Consider the following 12,472-nt stretch of genomic DNA (forward strand, 5'->3'; position numbering starts at 1 on the left):
TCTCTAGCAACCTCTGAACCACCACTGGGAACAATGCTGTGAGAAAATGATTTAGCAAAGGACAGTCAGTAACAAGAACACTAACCACGTTTGTGCTACAGCAACTAAAAATAACTTATGTAAAATAAATGTATGAGGTTTTAGTATGCTTAACAGAAAGATATATGAAATATTCCACATACTGCTTAATCTGTTAAAGAGTTAACACATATAGTTAACTTTTAAGTTCTTAGAAACCATGCCCAATTCATGAAAGGATTGCACTGTTTTGGCATCCCAGGTGGTTAAATTATAGCCACGTGCTACCATACCAGTCTACAAACTTCATTTCTTCTTGAATTAAAGTGTCATGAATTGTCTGTGGTTCCCCCCGCCCACCACCACCACACTTTAACACAAAGAAGGTATGTAGGTTGTGGTGGTTTGAATAGGAATGGCCTCCCATAGATTCATGTGTGTGAATGCTTGGCCTCTAGGGAGTGGCACTATTAGGCCTTGTTGGAGTAGGTGTGGCCTGGTTAAAGGAAGTGTGTCACTGTGGGGGCAGGCTATGAGGTCTCCAAGCTACAGGCAGTGTGGCACACAGTCTCCTTCTGCTGCCTGAGGATCAAGATGCAGAACTCTCGGCTCCTCCAGTACCATGTCTGCCTGCACGCTGCCATGCTCCCCACCATGATGATGGACTAAACCTCTGAAGTTGTTAGCTGCCCCAACGAAATGTTTTCCTTCCTAACAGTTGCCAGGGTCATAGTCACAGCAATAGAAATCCCAACTAAGACATGGGCCAAAATGTAAGAACGGCAGAAGCCTATAAACGAAGAGAAATGCCTTGAAATAAAGCAGAGCATGCTGGCAGGTTGACCTCTCTAATCAAGTTTCTGTTGGGTCAGCAGTCTGTGGTACTTTTTTACATTAGTCCTAGCAGGCTAAGACAATAAGCCTGAAAGCATTCAAAATGGTGAAGTTCTAACTTAAAGAACAAATACATGCCTTATCCCCCTTTTCCTTTTCATTTCTTTCTGCTTATGAGAATGAAAATGTTGCCACAGGGTCACTGGCCAGGTTTAGTTTTAGCAAAGATCCAGACAATGTGCCTATGTCTGTCTGTGACTCTGTCTGTGACAGAGGCTCACTGTATAACCCAGAATAGTCTTGAGCTTACTAGACTGGCCAGGCTTGCCTCAGATCCATGTCTTTCTGCCTCCTCAGTGCTGGGATTACAGGTATGTATGTGAGAGGATGGGAGGACTTCACATAAACTCTTTAAAAACACAGTAGAAACTCAGTGAACCTTCATCAACTAATGAACTGTTCAAACAGATGCAGCTACAAAAGGAAAGGCTCTTTTACCTAGCTCCCAAATGATGCTGCAGCTGCTCAGTCGGGTCTGAGTGGATGGGATGAGATGCACGCTCTTCTTTCTCTCCCTCTTTGGGCATATGTGTAGCAACCCATGTGTGAGTGTGTATCTACATGTATGTGTCTGCATATGTGTGTGTTTGTGCATGCTCATGGCATACAGAATGCAATTTTAATAACTTGGAAAAGTTTTTACTTTTCTAACCAGCCTACTATCCTGACCCCATTTTATCTCTCTATATTTTAAAATTCACATTTTATCAGCAAAACAAAGGTGACTTTTCAATACTTTCAGAACTCTTCCTAATACGTTTTGCTTAAAGTATTAGAAATATAAATAAAGGGCTTGTATTTCCAGTGGATGAAATCACCTAGGAGACACATCTCTGGGCACATCTGTAAATGAGCTGCTCAGCTGGGTTAAGTTAGGTGAAATTATCCACTTTTACTGTGGGCAGCACCATCTCAAGGGCTGGCATCCAGGACTGAATAAAGAGAAGAAAGTCAACTCGGCATCGACACCGACTGCATCGGCTTCTCCACTGTGGACTCAATGTGATGGCTGCTTCAGGCTCCTCCCACAACATCTCTTCTATGATGGAATTTACTCTTGGACAGTGAGAAGAAGAAACCCCTCCTTAATCTGTCAGGTATTTTGTCCCAGACAAGAGGCAAGTAATTAAAATAGAGCTTTATTATTCAATGTAAATATAAAATTTGTAAGGTATAAATTAAAATTTAGTCTACTTATATAAAAGAAGTGAATTTTAGCATTTCAAAGGAAAATGAATGTTATTGAAAATTACAAAGTACCATTAAATCAAAGTGTATTCTCTCTCTACCTCACTCACTCATTCACTCACTCACTCATGTGCACACGTACACACACCCATCCATTTACCCGTCAGGAAATGGAGCAGAGGGTTGGAAATATGGTTCAGCAGTTAAGAGAGTGCCTCATTTAACAGGCTGCTCCTCCAGAGGACCTAGTCAGTTCCCAGCACCCACATGGCGGCTCACAACTGTCTGTAACTCCAGTTCCAGGGCACTGATGTCCTCTTCTGGCTTCCCTGGCAATGGATGGACACACACACGGTGCACAAACATACCTGGAGGTAAAGTAATCCTACACATAAAAAATAAATAGTTTTTTCAACTGCATGCCAGAGTAACTGGAGAGACTTTGACAGCCCAGGCCAGCACAGTGCCTGCAGCTGCCACTCAGCTTTCCTATACACATGGGGAAAAAAAAGGAAAAAAGAAAAAGAAAATAAAGAAAAAAAAATAGTTTTTTAAATGCCAAGAAATAAAAAGAGAAATGTTCTTGTGATACTGTGAGCATAGGTAACAACAGTGAGGCTCACCTTACAGATACAAGACTGTTAAGCACTGAAGTCAATGCTAAAGGGAGTTCACCTCCTATCATATAATACTAAAAGTCACAAAATAGATCATAGTTCTAAAACATGCTTTTAATTGCAGTGGTCTAGTATAGATCAGATGTGATCGCTGGGGAGGGGGTAGAACAAACTCACATACTCATGTGCTTGTGGAGATTAGGCCACAAGAACTACTGACTAACAAAGGCGTAGAGGGGAGCTTTGAGACCACGCAACTGTATCAACAGATATAGACTCAGAGCCCCTGCATCAAAAAACCAAACCAAACCAAACCAAAAACAAAATTAAAAAAAAAAAAAAAAGATAAAAAAAAAATAGTAAAATAAGATAGCAGGAAGCTTCAGACAGTGCTGATGCAGTACACAGGGAAGACTCCCCGATCATGTTCCAGCCGCCTGCTACGGAAGCAGAGGTGTGAAGCCAGAGACAGGAGCAGGAATACTCACAAGGGTTCTAGTGCCGGGCACAGTCCTTAAGTTAGGCTTGTTTGTGGTTTTTCTACTCTATAAAAATTCAATTTTAGCCAGGCGTGGCAGTGCATGTCTTTAATCCCAGCACTCGGGAGGCAGAGACAGGCAGATCACTGCGAGTTCGAGGCCAGCCTGGTCTACAAAGCAAGTCTAAGACAGCCAAGGGTACACAGAGAAAACTTGTCTCGTAAAACAAAACAAAAAGTAATTCAATTTTATCTTTGTTTGGACACCTACAACACTCCTTTTTTTAAATACACAAATGTAATTCCAGGCAAAAAAGCTGTAAGGAAAATTTGCTTCAGTTTATACAGGAAACAAAATGGGGGAGGCAAGAAAACAAAACAGCAAGATTGCAAACAGAATGGAAAGGGAAAAGTAAGCCTTACAAATTGCTGCTGAGTGAAGTGGAGGGAAGAAAGAGTAAGATGCTGGAGCTGTGAGAGAGAGGTGGGACAAGGGGGAACAGCAGGGGAACCAACACACCTGAAGAGGGAAGAACAGGTGGTAGAGAGAGTCCAATCAGTCCTGCTGCTCAGGAGGACAACTGGCACCGCATAGCTGGTCCAGGGCTACAACAGTAGTAACTGCAGTAACCAGCACAGTATCAACATCTCCTATACAGCAGGCATCCTTTGAGAGCTTTCTGTTCCTACAAATGCCTGTCTTCTATGCTGCTGTTATGATCTTGTAGTCAAGAAAGTACAATGGCTTGTCAAACACCATTCATACAAAGTACACCCACCAGAATCAGATGTAGTTCTACAGTCTTAGCCACCAATGCCATCACACACATACAAATGGGGGAGGAGGGTGGGGGGGGGCACCAAAGGGGAGAGAGAGAGAGGGAGGGAGGGAGGGAGGGAGGGAGGGGGAAAGGGAGGGAGGCAGACAGTGTCTATAAAAAAGAGTGACAGGAATGTTCCACCACTTACTTACTGTCTCTTTGAAAAGAAAAAGTCACCAATAGGAAATGTTAGTAATTTAGCATCCCTTTGACAATTACATTGGAGAGACAACAGTAAACGAGCCAGATAAAAATCTCTATAGGATAAAGCAGGGATTTGGGTGGCTCACACCTTTAATCCCAGCACTCTGAAGGCAGAGGCGGGCAGATCTCTAAGTTCAAGGCCAACCTGGTCTACAGAGTGAGCTCCAGGACAGCCAGGGCTACACAGAGAAGCCCTGTCTAAAAATGAAACCAAATCAACAACAAAAGAACAAGATCTCTAGAGGACATGAAATGTAGGGTTTTGGTTTTCGTGTTCTTTCAAGGCATTTTTACAATATTTAGAAGATACTTAAGTGTAATGGAGGATTTGAAGGCTATAAAGGGGTTTATTAAAAGGCTTGTACTTGAGCAGAAATCTGAAAACACTGACAATGTAAGGTGTAGGGACCTAGAAAAGCACACTACAAGCAGAACAAAGAGCACAAAGGACAAGGCCAAAGAGAAAGAGCAGCAAGGCCAGAGCAGCTGGAAAAGAGTGGGAAATGGGACAAGAAGGAGGGATTGGAAGGCCGAGAGGTACTGAGAGGTCAGCCACACCAGACCTCTGCAGGGTCACACAACAGTGAATTCTGAGCATAATCACACACTGAAGGGGGAAAAACTGCTTTAGATACTGTGGTTGGGATAAATTATTCAACCCTGGCAAAGGAGGTGGGTTTCTGAGTCAGGACAGAGATAGTGGCCCCAGGGAAAGGTGCAGGCGTATGTAACAAAGCCCAGCGGAGTTGTGAGTGAGTAGGACTAGCACACAGGGAGAAGATAAGGCCACAGTCCCCATAGTGCTCTGTTGTTCCGAGGAGCTGAGATAGGTCATTATCTGAGAAGAGGAAAGCTATGGGCTTGTCAGAGTGCAGGAGAAGGCAAGTGAAGACCAGAAGTCACAGGCTACAGACGGCTTAAGCACTTGCCAAGCATGCCTGCTGAGTGCTACCCCTAGACCCCGCATGGGGGAATCAGAGATCTGAGTACTGCAAGTGATCCTCTGACCGCCATCAGTGTCCTGTCCTGTGGCTGACAAGTACAAGCACGCTCACAATATTTAAAAATAAAAAACAGAAGTTCAGCTTTGGAAATGGCAAGCTTGAAGTAGCTATTACATATCAAAATTTCATGTGAGCATTATCTGTGAGCTAGGAAGAGGTCTGCCCAAAGGGTATGCACGTGACAGCATCAGCATTCAGACAGAAGTTAGCTTTCTATCAGTATATCATCAGTCTATAGGGTTTTCTTTTTTTCTCTTGGGGAATGGGGTTTCTATTTGTGAGGATTTACATTTTATGGCTTAAAAAAAAAAAAAAAAACAAAACTATTCCGAAAATAACCTTAGAAGGTACTTCTAAAACCTGATTCTAGAGTCAGGCACAGTGGTGCACGCCTGTAATCCCAGTACTCCGTGAGGCAGAGGCAGGCAGATCACTGTGAGTTTGAGGCCAGCCTAGTGTACAAAGTGAGTCCAGTGCAGCCAGGGCTACACAGAGAAAACCTGTCTCGAAAAACCAAAAACCAAACCAAACCAAGCCAAAACATAACAACAACAAAACCCTGATTCCATTTTACTCTGGACAAAGAACTAGAGGCAACTCAGGAATGCTGAGAAGAGAAAACCGTCTTCCCCAGAGAAGAGCACATCAGTTGGTTATCCAACACCAAATGGTCAGCCCTGAAAATGCAAGTAATATTAGGTAGACTGACCAGGTGGTATTCATATATTAGAAACGAATACACACATGAGTATGTATGTGACAACAATTAAAGAAAAAGAGGCCATGAATTTGAAAGAGAGCAAGGTGGGCACATGGGAGGGTCTCGAGGGAGGTAAGAGAAGAAGAAAATGATGTAACTACATTATAATCTCAAAAACTAAAAAAAAAAAAAAAAAAAAAAAAAAAAAAACTGACTCTATTTTGATTAATATGCTGTTCTTTGGATCCTCTTATAAATCTATTACTTGCTATGAGATTTTAAGAATCTTACTTTTCCTGTGTCACTGAAATATTGGTTTTCTGTCGTTCTTTACTTATTAACCACTCTCATTTGTGCTGAATGACTAGAATCAGATCAACAGCATCCACCAACTCTGAAGAACACTGTAACAGTGAACATGCCACTGGCAACGGCACCCCTATTTTATCACTGCACTGCGAAGCTCTGCGCCATCTTTCAAGAGAGCACAGACAAGTCTGAAGACTGTCTTTATGGTTGCTCAGTTTTCTCTGAACACTTACAAATTTAACATTTTTTTAGTCTTTTCACCCACAACAATAAAGAGAATAAAATTAACAAAGTAGACATTTCACAAGTACTATTGAATAACTCATAAGATGCAGAGAAAGTTGGATTATGAGTGAAATCTCAAGGCTATGAAGAGTAGTTTGCTTGTGATAGTCATACCTGCAGCTTAGGCTGGCCTGGAGCTTACTGTGGAGCCCAAGCTAGTCTTAAACTCACAGTAATCTTCCTGGCTCAGCTCCCAAATACTGAGATTTCAGGCATGAGCCACCATGCTCAGCTCAAACTGACCCTTGGAGGATAATACCCTACAGATAAATTGTCTAATGTGAGGAACCAGCAGGTGAACAATGTGTCTCCGGGACCCGATGACACACTCAGTTCAGTATCCCGAAGGTCACAGTCTTCTTTCACATCCTCGCATTCACAGAATAAAACTGTCCTGTACAGTTCGGCATGATAAATGCAGATAAATGCAGGTGGCAGGGTTACAGTTTGAACAGGAAATGTCCCCCATGCTCCTGTTGGTGTTATCAGGGGAGGTTTCTGGAAAAAGGTCAGGCCTACTTGGAGGAAGGAAGTGACCAACAACAGGTTGTAGGGTGACTACCTCTGGCCCATTCTCTCCCTCTCTAGTCTTCTTATCTCTAATGGGGCGAAGCCTTCCTTACGACTATGCTTACCGCCATAACATGGCACTGACCTGAGAATCTAAGGCCTGAACCCGGTGAGAGTGAGAACTAGAATAACCCATCCTCCTGAGAGTTGTTCCCATCACCATTCCATCACTGTGGTGAAGGGAACTGGTGCGGGAAGACATGTGCACAGCGGACTGCAGAAAAAGTGCAAGGGAGAAAGAGGGCATTTATCATTCTGAACAGTGTCTGTAAAGTAAGAAATAAAAATGTTTGGCAACTATAACAAAGAAGACATCTATTTTTCTTCAATAAAATTAGTTTATGTTTTACTTTTATGCTATGTCTGTGCTAGCATGGTTTTTTAAAAGCTTTGGAATGCTCCCTACGTTGTGTGTGAGAAGAACAGGAGTAGTTGTAATCAGGGACCCACTGGAAACACACCTCAAGCCTGGAACCAGGATTTGTAGGATGGCTACATATGGTGTCAGGTGACAGGTCACGAACCATCTGGTCCATATAAAAGAAGCCGACTTTTGAAGTACATACATACTGCTAAAAACAAAAAAATAGGGACTCAAAATGTGGGTGGCACGTGTCTGCGAGGCATCATATACTAGGCAGGCTCACACCTGCACAGCTCAAGACCTACAAAAGGGCAACAACAGAACAAAGGGTCCAAGCTGCCACCACACAACCTGTGACAGTTCCACCACTGGGGCTGGCTTTAGCTGTGCTTAACAGAAAACCTGCCTCAAATGGCAATATCACAACGGGATGCAGCCTTTGAAGTTTACATATGATTTATTCAGTTTATTTGTGCTTTCTCAACATGCATGTGTGTGCGCCACATGAGTGCTTGGTGTTGGTGCAGTTCAGAAGAGGGCATGGGATTCTTTGAAACTGGAGTTAGCGATGGTTTGTAAGGCACCAGGTGGCTGATGGGAATTGAATGTGGGGTTCTTTCCTGCAAGAACAACAAGTAGTCCTAAGTGTTCAACCTTTTCTTCAGTGTGAGGGTTCAGCAACCCATCTGTATAGATGAGAAGTGAGAAGTGAGAAGTGAGGCACACTCTGGAGATTTCAAACAGACTCCAGAATTCTGTCCTAAGGGGAACAACATCTCACCTCACCTCCTTATGAGTGTAACAGATCTGAACCTGTTATAAAATATACAAAGTTGATGTTCTTTAGTGGTTGAGCACATGTCTGCCATGTACAAGATCCAGGCCTAAATGCTATTTAAAAAAAAAAAAAAAAAGCAAGCAAGGGTTGCACTTGTAGCTCAGTAAAGGGCTTCCCTGGCAACTTGGCAGCCCTGAGTTCAATCCCCAGCACTGCATATAGTAGTCATGGCAGAACACATAAAATCCTCATACTAAGGAGGTGGAGGAAGGAGGATCAGGAATTTCAGGCTGTCCTACTCTAGTTGAGAGCTTGTCTTGAAAATAGACACATAGGGGCTGCAGAGATGGCTCAGAGGTTAAGAGCACTGGCTGCTCTTCCAAAAGTCCTGAGTTCAATTCCTAACAATCACATGGTGCCTCACAACCATCTATAATGTGATCTGATGCCCTCTTCTGGCAGACAGGCAGTACATGCAGGCAGAACACTGTATACATAATAATAAATAAATCTTTAAAAATAAAATAGGCACATATATACATCATAAATAAAAACAAACCTAAAATGGAGCAAATACTGTTACAAAACTAAAGAAGGGGCAGACAAATGGGTAAGGTGACCAGGAGCCACAGCTGCAAAAGAATGCAATGTTCTACAGTAAGGTGAACGCTTCTGTGAGTAAAGTATCACAAATAAGATCACTTCTCACACACTAGGAAATAGGCCACAACAATTTAAAAAAAAAAAAAAACAGCAGCAGCTCTCAGAAAATAGAACATGAAGAAAGAAAGAAAACATGAAACACTGCAAAGGGGAGTTTGAAAACAGAATAAAGATAGGAGACGGAGCTGGTGAGAATACAAAGCCTTGATTTCCTTTAGCACCCCAGAACAGAAATATAGGGGGAGGGGGTGATTTGTAGACACTGTACAGGTGTACATGAAAAAAAGTACACCACTCTCGGGGGGGAGGGAGGCTTGCTATGTAGTCCAAGTTCTAAACTTGTGCCTCTCCTACCCTAGCCTCCCAAGTGTGCACAGTCATACCCAGCTCCATTATTTCACCAGTCCTTTTATTTTTACTTCTAGATTAATCAGAATTTAAAGGGCCCATTGTATTCTGATGCTAAACATTAAAAAAAAAATATTTTCCTTTTAATTGTGTGCTAAAGCCATGAATAGAGCAACTAATGACTAAAAGAAAAGCATGGGCTTAGTCTAGGGTATTATAAACCTAAAACTAAGAATGATAAACAAGTATTCAGGAAAGTCAAACATCCAAGAAAAGTATATCACGGGGGTGAGGATGGAAACGGGGCACAAAAATGAGAGCTAAGAGCTGACCAGTGGCTTCATTAGCAGGCAGGTTGTTGGCAATCTTGGCAGGAGCCATGCCAGTAATACAATGGTGGTAGAAACCTGACTGTGTGGTTCAAGAGGGGATGAAAACAGCCCTAGTGCACTGCTTCAGAGGCAAAGGCAATCCACAGCTCAGCTGCTGGCAGAACTGGTGGGAGGAGAGTGACTTAAGAGGCAAAAGGGCAGCATACTGTAGCACAGTGAAACCCCAACAGAGAAAACGCAAGGATCCTGGAGAGCTGCAAGATCCAAGTCCCAGCACACAGCTAGGACCTAAGCTGACAGTGGCGTGCAGGCGAGCCTCTCCTTGCTGTTTTGTTTCTCCCACATGCTCTGAAAACCATAGGAAATTCTCTCTTGCCTTCCACCCCTATAGGTGACTTAATAGCAAGTGTGGTGCTCTGGCACAGATCGCAGCATCTTTCCAATTCACCATCTTGGGTTCTGTTCTCTGAAGTCAACGGGCAGAATGTTTTCTTGAGAAAGGGACAGGGAATGGCAGGCACAAAGGAGCCTCTGGTCCCCAGTGATCCCAAAATACAGGCAGGCATAAGTTCCCTGGGTCAGTCTCAAGCTGGAAAATAGCTCTCCATGACTCTCACCTCCATTGTCTGAACTCTCAGTTCCAAACTCTGAGTCATCCCATCGTCATGAAAAGTGGCATGTGCTAACAGCTGAGGAGTTCTCTCAGCCAGTCTCTTCTCATGGAAAGTTTCTTCTTTCCTGTCTCGGGTTCACTGGTGTTCAGCAAACTACTCATCAGGAGAGAAAAGTTACCCCACAAACATCTTGAAGGCAGCTCCTGTGTAAATAGCCACCAGCCCTTGCTAATAATGCCTTTGGTCTGTGTGAGGCCTTGCTGAATGGTTTCACGGTTGTAGGCTTCCTCTTTAGACTGTCTTCTCTTTGAACTGCCATTGGCTGAGAACACGTGCTTAAAAATTATTACCATTTACCATCCAGAAATGCACAGGAGGTTCCAAGGCATCCTACTCTGGCCTGCTGTGTGTTTAGAAGTCTTCTCCTCATCTCATCCTACTCCCCACCACCTTTCCTACAAGCAGTAAAACCAAGAGCAGGCATCGTCTGTGCTCGGCTTGGATGCTTCCTTAACTAGCCCTCCCACCTCATGAGGCACAGAACCACAAATGACAGTACTGCTAACTCTGCCACCATGCAGCAAGGATCTCCAACTTCATTTCCATCAGCCCGAGTGGCAATCCCCTCAAAGTCTTACATTTTAGAAATCTTTCTGAGCTACAGTGACCTTCTCCCTTCAAGTTCACTGCCTTGTCTCCGGATCACACCTGTCACTTTAGACTTGTGCTGTAAAGTACTCCCTTTTTGCTACCAAAGCCCATGGTTCCCTATTTCTGTGTCACAGACCCCCCTCAAACATAGCAGCTTAAAGCAACAGCATCACCTCACAATTAATGTGAACACAAAATTCTACTGGGTTAGTGGGGTGCTTCTGACCTGGGGTCTTTCCCAGGGTTGTCATCCATGTGTTGGCAGTCATCAAGGCTTAATTGAAGCTCATTCATTTGGTTGTTGGCCCTGGTCACCAGCTCCTAGGCACGTGGGCCATTCCATTGGGCTACTTAGAAGACAAACAAGTTATTCCCCCAAACAGCGAACCCAAAGAGAAAGCACTGGGAAGGACAAGCTCTAAAGAGCAAAGCAGGTCTCCCAGCCACGTTTAATGCCACATTCCAGTCCTCCAAAGCCACTAGGTCTGGTCTGCATTAAGGGAAGAAGCTGCACAAGGGCCTGGATGTGAGCAGGTATAATCACCGGAACGTTCCAGATATCATCTATCACAGACTAGTTGAAGCTTAATTCTGAAGCATTATGGCTAGATTTGAATCTTCTTAAAAGACAATGAGTCTTGTTGTATGGCCTACTTTGGCCTCCAGCTTGCCTTCTGGGTGTTGGCAGTAAAGGTGCCATGATCAGTTTAGATTTGAATAATCTTGATTCCTCGTGTGCAGAGAAAAGAAGGTAACAGTTGTGGAAATAGCTGACCCAATACTTCATCTGTAGGAAGCATCTGGCAATTTCTATTCCCCTTCCCTTCCTATCCCAACCGTCTGAACAATCTTGACATTTTCTCTGGCCGTGCATACTATCTGTGAATGCACAGCACTGAGAAGCATACCAAATATTTTTCATTTTCAGTGAGTCCAGGAAATTTATTTTTAATTTGATAAAAGAAAATTAAAAGTTAAAAAAATAAACATCTCCCAATAATTAAATCTAACAGAAAAAACACACAGTAGCAGTTGCCCCCCCCCCCCATCCCCAACATCTATCCTGCCAATATTTCTCCCCTTTGCTTTACTGCACTATTTAGGGAGACTTTCAGCTCATCTTAACCCAAAATATTTTTTTTTTAGTATAGCAGTAACTATAATTACATTAAATAAAATAAATCATTAAGGATCTTTACTTAGATAGCTGCTTTTCTGGACTGGCAAGATAGCACAGTGGGTAAGGGCACTTGTCATCAAGCCAGACAGCCTGAGCTCAATCTCTGGAATCCACTCCACGTGGTTGGAACCAACTCTGTCCTCTGACCTTCAGGCACACACATGCATGTGTGCACACGTTAATTTTGTTCAAATTCCCTGAAGAATAGCACTCTAAAAAGTTCTGGGAAGTAATTGCACCCATTTTAGATGTGAGACAAAAGCATAAAGATCATGTGGCTTAAGGACCACAGAGCAGACTAAAGACTGAGGTAGCAATGGAAATGCAACCAGCTTGTGATACAATGCACAGTGGAGCCACAGCTGGTCTGGTGTCTGATTTCTAGGAATGTACAAACCTTGCAGTACATTTCATATGCACAAAAAATAAAAATTATTTATTTTAAATAATAAAA

General features: G+C 43.1%; 1 protein-coding gene and 1 non-coding gene across 35 annotated transcripts in view; one reads left to right on the forward strand and one right to left on the reverse strand.

Annotated features, from left to right (window-relative positions):
• Rbfox2 (RNA binding fox-1 homolog 2) overlaps positions 1–12,472 on the reverse strand; it is a 271,178-nt gene that overhangs the window by 138,694 nt on the left and 120,012 nt on the right. The window lies entirely within an intron of this gene.
• On the forward strand, positions 2,476–2,597 carry LOC127201874 (small nucleolar RNA SNORA44). Its single transcript, XR_007832219.1, has one exon. It is a non-coding gene; the product is annotated as a small nucleolar RNA SNORA44 (small nucleolar RNA).

This window comes from Acomys russatus, chromosome 17, assembly GCF_903995435.1.
Source record: "Acomys russatus chromosome 17, mAcoRus1.1, whole genome shotgun sequence".
Lineage (NCBI taxonomy): Eukaryota > Metazoa > Chordata > Mammalia > Rodentia > Muridae > Acomys > Acomys russatus.